This window comes from Hakea prostrata, chromosome 3 (assembly GCF_041222555.1).
Source record: "Hakea prostrata isolate BN-2017 chromosome 3, UWA_Hpros_2, whole genome shotgun sequence".
NCBI lineage: Eukaryota > Viridiplantae > Streptophyta > Magnoliopsida > Proteales > Proteaceae > Hakea > Hakea prostrata.
The window spans coordinates 55,406,613-55,412,838 of NC_142602.1; the positions used below are offsets into that span (position 1 = coordinate 55,406,613).

Sequence of the window (6,226 nt, forward strand, 5' to 3'; positions counted from 1 at the left end):
CCCAATCCTCTTCTTAGTGCGTAGGTCCTGTATCACACAATGATCAGGATAGAAAGTTATGAAACAATGAAGTTGTTGTGTAAGTTGGGTAACATATAATAAATTAAAACCAAAGGAAGGAATATGTAATACGTTCGTGAGAGGTAAAGTAGGTATGGGACTGCAATTCTCAATATGTGTAATGGGAACAAAACCACCATTTGGAAGGCAAATAGATTGAGTGTGTGGAACAAGACTATCCGAATGAAATAAAGATAAGTCGGAAACCATATGAAGACTGACACCCGAATCAATAACCCATAGAGAAGATATTTTACCTACAGCACTTGCCAATGGTGGAATGTTACCAGATTCCAACGAGAGATAGAAGTTTATGGTATTGATCGGTGGTGAAAGATGGTGCAACAGCTGAAGGGATCACAGTTGTAGCAAAAGAGTGAACCGTATGAGAAGAAACCATTGAAGACGTAGTATTGGTAGCCATTGAAGAAGAGGTGGAAGACAAGGAAGAAGAAGACGTGGCTGATGAAGATGTAGAATCGTATGTTAGGCTAATACCATATTAAGAAACAATCTCAATGGGAAAAATAGTTGAATGATTTCATATGACAGAACCTCAAATATATAGGCAGCATACATCCCATGCTGTTAGGTAACTATGAACAATAAAAGAAAGATATAAACATAGAAATACATATATGGAAATGTTTGTATGTAAATATAATAAATGGAAATGTTTGTATGGAAATTATTTAATAGAGAAACCTAATCAAGCCAAAGCCAAATTAAGATATTGATGAAATGGAAGGATGAGATGGTATGGAAAGAATTCAAATGTAATGAATGATGAATGGAAGGAATTCAAATGAGAGGAGTGATGAATGGAAAGAATTTAAATGAGAAGATGAAATGATATGGAAAGAATTCAAATGAGAGGATGAAATGATATGGAAATAATTCAAATGAGAGGAGTGATAAATGGAAAGAATTCAAATGAGAAGATGAAATGATATGGAAAGAATTCAAATGAGAGGATGAAATGATATGGAAAGAATTCAAATGAGAGGATGAAATGATATGGAAAGAATTCAAATTAGAGACAATTAGGGAAAGGATTCCTTCTTACGCCTAATAGATGCACTTCTTGGCTGCCACTGGACTTATGTCATTTCTTCTGCCATTATGTTTTGGTATAGTCTCTCTCTCATTTATGTTTTGGTATACAGTCTCTCTCTCTCTCTCTCTCCAATTGAACTCGGTTAGAACATTTTTCTTCTTTTTTTTACCAGCACTTGCTGAGACCCCTTCCATGTCAGGATGTAGATGTACAGTCATGCAAACAAGCTTCATCATTACAATTGGGTGTTTTCTTCTTAGCTCTATATTTATTGGCAATTGGAACTGGTGAAACCAAGCCCAACATCTCCACCATTGGTGCTGATCAGTTTGACAGCTTCCACCCAAAGGAGAAATTTAGAAGCTCTCCTTCTTCAACTGGTGGATGTTCAACATCTTCACTAGGACACTATTTGCCAATATCTTTCTAGTGTACATTCGGGCTGGATTCTTGGTTATGGGCTTCCTACACTAGGGCTTATTATATCTGTACTGATCTTTCTTGCTGGTACACCCTTCTATAGGCATAAGTTACCCACTGGAAGTCCCTTCAATAGAATGGCTAGAGTCATAGTGGCTGCCTTAAGGAAATGGAGAGTTCCCATCCCTTTTGATCCTGAACAACTTTATGAGCTTGATTTACAGGAATATGAATGTGAAGAAATGTGTAGGATAGATTCCACAAATAACATAAGGTTGGTAGTTAATGATTTCAAATACTTGATTGCTATCTTGACTGATTTCCTAGTTCAGTTTTAATCTATACATGTAACATGTAGGTTCCTGAACAAGGCCTCTGTGAGAACAACTTCAACTTCTCCATGGATGCTATGCTCAGTTACCCAAGTGGAGGAGACAAAACAGATGATGTGCATGGTTCCAATTCTTATTACAACCTTCATGCCAAGTACCATGATTGCACAAGTCAATACCCTTTTTCTCAAGCAAGGTGTAACCCTTGATAGAAAGATAGGGAGTTTCTCTATCCCACCTGCAAGCTTAGGTGCTTTCATCACGTTATCAATTCTCATCTCTATTGCAATTTACGATCGATTTTTCATCAAAATGATGAGAAGATGAACTAAGAATCTAAGGGGAATTATGCTTCTCCAGCGAATGGGGATTGGTATTCTCCTTCACATCAAAATCTTGGTAATTGCATCTCTGGTTGAGAGGAGGCTAAGTGTGGCCAAACAACATGGTTTGGTAGAAAATGGAGGGGTAGTTCCTATGACACCCAGCCCAAATCTAGCCCGAAGACCCGATCTGTTTTGGGTGAAGTAGGGTTTGTTTAATGTTGACTTTGAAGTTTGACCGTGATTTCAGTTTTACTATCTTTTAAAATCTTAGGAAGCCATGTTAGACCTTTCCCTTAGAGTTGATCCAATGTCCCAAAATGAAGGATGATGTCTTTGTGGGCCATCTCAGTAGAAGATATGGTGTTTGACCCAAAACCCATGGATATTGATGATGGTGTTTCCTTATGGAAACCTTATTTGATTTGGTGTTGAATTATTTATTTGTGAAGAAGAACTTGGTTGATGGACCTAAAGCTTAGTTGGACCTGGTTTGAAGACATTCCTCCATACTAGGTAAGTAGTATGATGTGTTGAAAGAAGCCCATCCAAAAATATTGAAGTGCCCATTAAATCCTTTGTTTTGAATAAGCTGTTCAGGCAGTGGCATTTTGGTAAATATCTGTTTTGAAGGTTTTCAAAAGCTTTATTTCTTTTAATTTCGTGGTAAACTATTCCCATTATATTTCTAAACCTCTAGATAGTGTGGGATCGACGTTTGAACTTCCTCTTTGGCAATCAATCAACCACCGGGGGCAGTTTGGTCAGTTTGGTGAAACCCTAGTAACTCTTGAACTCTTTGTGCTATTTAAAAGGGGGAACTCCATGTTTTCACTCTCAATCTGTTTCTACGTCTTTGGAGAACGTGGGAAGATCCCTAGAACCTCTCCTTCGAAGCCAAGAAAGATCCTCAAGTATCTGTTCAGGTTTCTTCAGCGGTTTCTCTTCTAAAAGGTTGGTATTCAATTCGTTTCTTCTTTAATTCATTCTTTCTTCTCTACTTCTGATTTTCTGATCATGAGAAGGGTATTACACTACTGTAATGACCTCTTCTTTAATTCTTTTAGCCCTAGAGTGAATTCCACAATTCACTCTATGTTCTTGAAAGCCATATGGCGATGATTCTTGAATTTGATTCCACCAAAGCTCTTAATGATACTTTCCCTAATTTCCCTAATTTTCTACTTATCTTTATGATTGTGGGGAAGGTCTCATATTATTACCATGACCTTCCCTTGTGTCCTCATGATTGAGGGGTTGATCCTTGTTATTCCTTGGACCATTGGAAGCCAAAAGGGAGAGATTTTGAGGGGAAATTCTTGGGTAACCTTCATGAGAGGGTAACCAATTGGCAACCCTTTTATTTTCTATTAATTCATTGGACCCTCCCCAAAACATTTCTTGATTGTAAATTCTTTGCCCTAAGGGTGAATCTTTATTCTCCCTAGTCTTTTCGTGGGATACACGGATTCTTGTTAGTAAATCCCTAATTATATGATTTGAATTTCTTTCCCTTCACTTTAATTGAGAACCTTATTTTCTCTCATTGGTAGACCCTTCCTAATTCCATTCTTTATTTTGAAATACTAATGAGATGTTCCTTTATCTATCTTGGGTTGTTTTTGTGAGAGTTATTTATGGGTAACTCTCATGGGAGATAACCAACTCTCATGAGAGGTAACCATATCTGAAACCCTAATGTTCTTTTATCTGTTGGAAACTTCCCAACACTTTTTCAGATTGTGCATTCTTTGTTTCTCTTTCCCTTGGGTGATATTTGTGTTAACCTAAACTTGATCACTATATTTTCTTCATGATCCATGTTTAACCTAATTAGGATTTCTACTTATTCTTTCTTCGTTCTTGTTCTTGATTGAGATTAGGAAAAAGATGATGCATCCTTGCAACCATCTATTCCATGATCTCATTCTATTCTTTGAGATCTATGATCATCATCATGATCTTAACCCTAGCTAATAGATTCTTGAAACCTTAACCCTAACCCTTGAATGATCTTTTTGGAAACCTTTTGTAACCTTCCATGTGAGGAAAACCTCATGGGTAATATTTCTATTAACCTAAACTAGATTTCCTATGATTTCTTGTTATTTTCTTGATAACAATCATTCCCTCTCTTTCCGTGATCATAGCCTTTCCATGAGAGCCATATGTTATATTTGATGAAATCCTAACCCCTTTGTTATAAACCTATTATGATTGCTTTTCGGTCTAAGATCTTCCCCATGTCTTCATTTGGGTTAGGTTGTACTTGGTCTTCAACCCCATGAGCAAAGCACCCTTGTATAGCAATATACATGGGGCGGTTGCTAGTGGCAGTCGATTGAACCAAGCGACCGCCCGGTCTGTTTTTGGGGTTTTGCCCTATTTTGCCCCCTGTTCGTTATAAATAGCATCCCTCGCCCTATTAATGCATTATCATGTTCGGGATTGCTATTTTGGGTGATTAGGCGGCTGTGGAAACGTGCGGGATTCAGGTCTGAAGTGCTGTTAATGATATGAAACCTTTTCTCTTCTATTCTTGGTGATTCTGATTAAGGTAATGAATCTCCATCTGCAATTCTCTTCTTTTTAACCTCTGATTGATATGAACCCATCCCCTTTTTGTTAGTGGTTACCCATTTGATTTGTTGTACTCCCTTTCCAATGTTCTTGATGAGATCCTGTAAACGAATCCCTGCATTTGTTAATGGATAAATCCAGTCAAGGGGAGAGTTTCTGGGTAATCCATTTATGATGTTTGTTAGTTTTCCCTTCACCTATTGTCTTTAGGAGTGTTAGATTCGAGACTTAGGCCATGATCACTCGAAATCCGAATTGAAAACAGATGATCAGAAGCCTGAGTTTTGGATTTGAAACTCTCTGTTTTTGGGGCGGTCACTAGTGGCGGTCGCTCAACCTAAGCGACCGGCCGGTTTCCAGTGTTTGTGTAAGTTTGATTTTTGAATTGTTTTGACTCTTGACTCTTATACATTCTTGTAACCCTCTATATAGGTGTTCTCTATTTCAAGTAAAAGTCTTATAATAGTTTTTGGATTGCAAGTTAGAGGACTTCTACTAAATTATAGGTAAGGACATGCATTCTTATTTATATGCAATTACATATACATGATGATTCTGTTGTTCTATTTACTATTCTTTGATCATGTAACTTGCTGTAATTGTATAAAGCATGTGAATCTTATTGTACACTTGCTGTTTGTGGTATTCCTTGATGTACTTCATCTTTCATGATATTGCACAACTGTTCATGGTATGATAAAGAGTGATTGTAGTGTAGTTGTGATGGAAGGGGTATTCCTTTGGGATATCTTAGCTTGGGATATCAGAAGGCTGTGGAATGGGACACATGCCTGCTGATGTCTCCAGCAATATCATGATTACTGGATGACATACTTAGGAGTGTCTAGAATTGCATGGCTAGGTACCCCACATGCTATTACCCTTTCGGCAGGGGAATTGAAGCCGGGTGACCCGTGACAATGGTGACGTGACTATGTTTCATCCTACAGTGGTAACCAGTCCGTGCGGAGACTCAGTGGTCCACTATTGGTCATGTAATGGTAGGGTTGCATATGTTAGGGTTGAGCTCATGGACGTCCAAGGAGCGGACCGGGTGTCGCGAGGAGTCATGAGAGCATCCGCCCCAATAATATGTGGATGACCATAGGGTTAAGGAGTGGAGTCCAATAGAGGTATCCAGTCCGTGAGGATTCTCTGTCACATCCTCCCAGCCGGTACCCTATCTGGCATACCCGAGAGTGTGATCCACAGCCTGAAGATCAGGTATCGAGTAATCAACCTCCCACATAAACAATAACATAATCATGAACAATAATAATAAAAGTGCGGAAGATAAACCATAGATCCAAATAAGAAAAGGATGAATCATATATAAATCAGAGTACTAGATATAATCAGAGTGTCTAAATCAGATAAGTAAAGTGAAGCGAAATCCCACTCTACAACCAGCAGAAAAGTAGTTCTAAAAGAGAATAAGCAAGATAGAATCTAAT

General features: G+C 38.1%; 1 pseudogene; it reads left to right on the top strand.

Annotated features, from left to right (window-relative positions):
* The window catches only part of LOC149022542 (protein NRT1/ PTR FAMILY 5.2 pseudogene), a 4,701-nt pseudogene extending 2,301 nt beyond the window's left edge, over positions 1-2,400 (top strand).
* Positions 2,401-6,226: the final 3,826 nt, after the last annotated feature.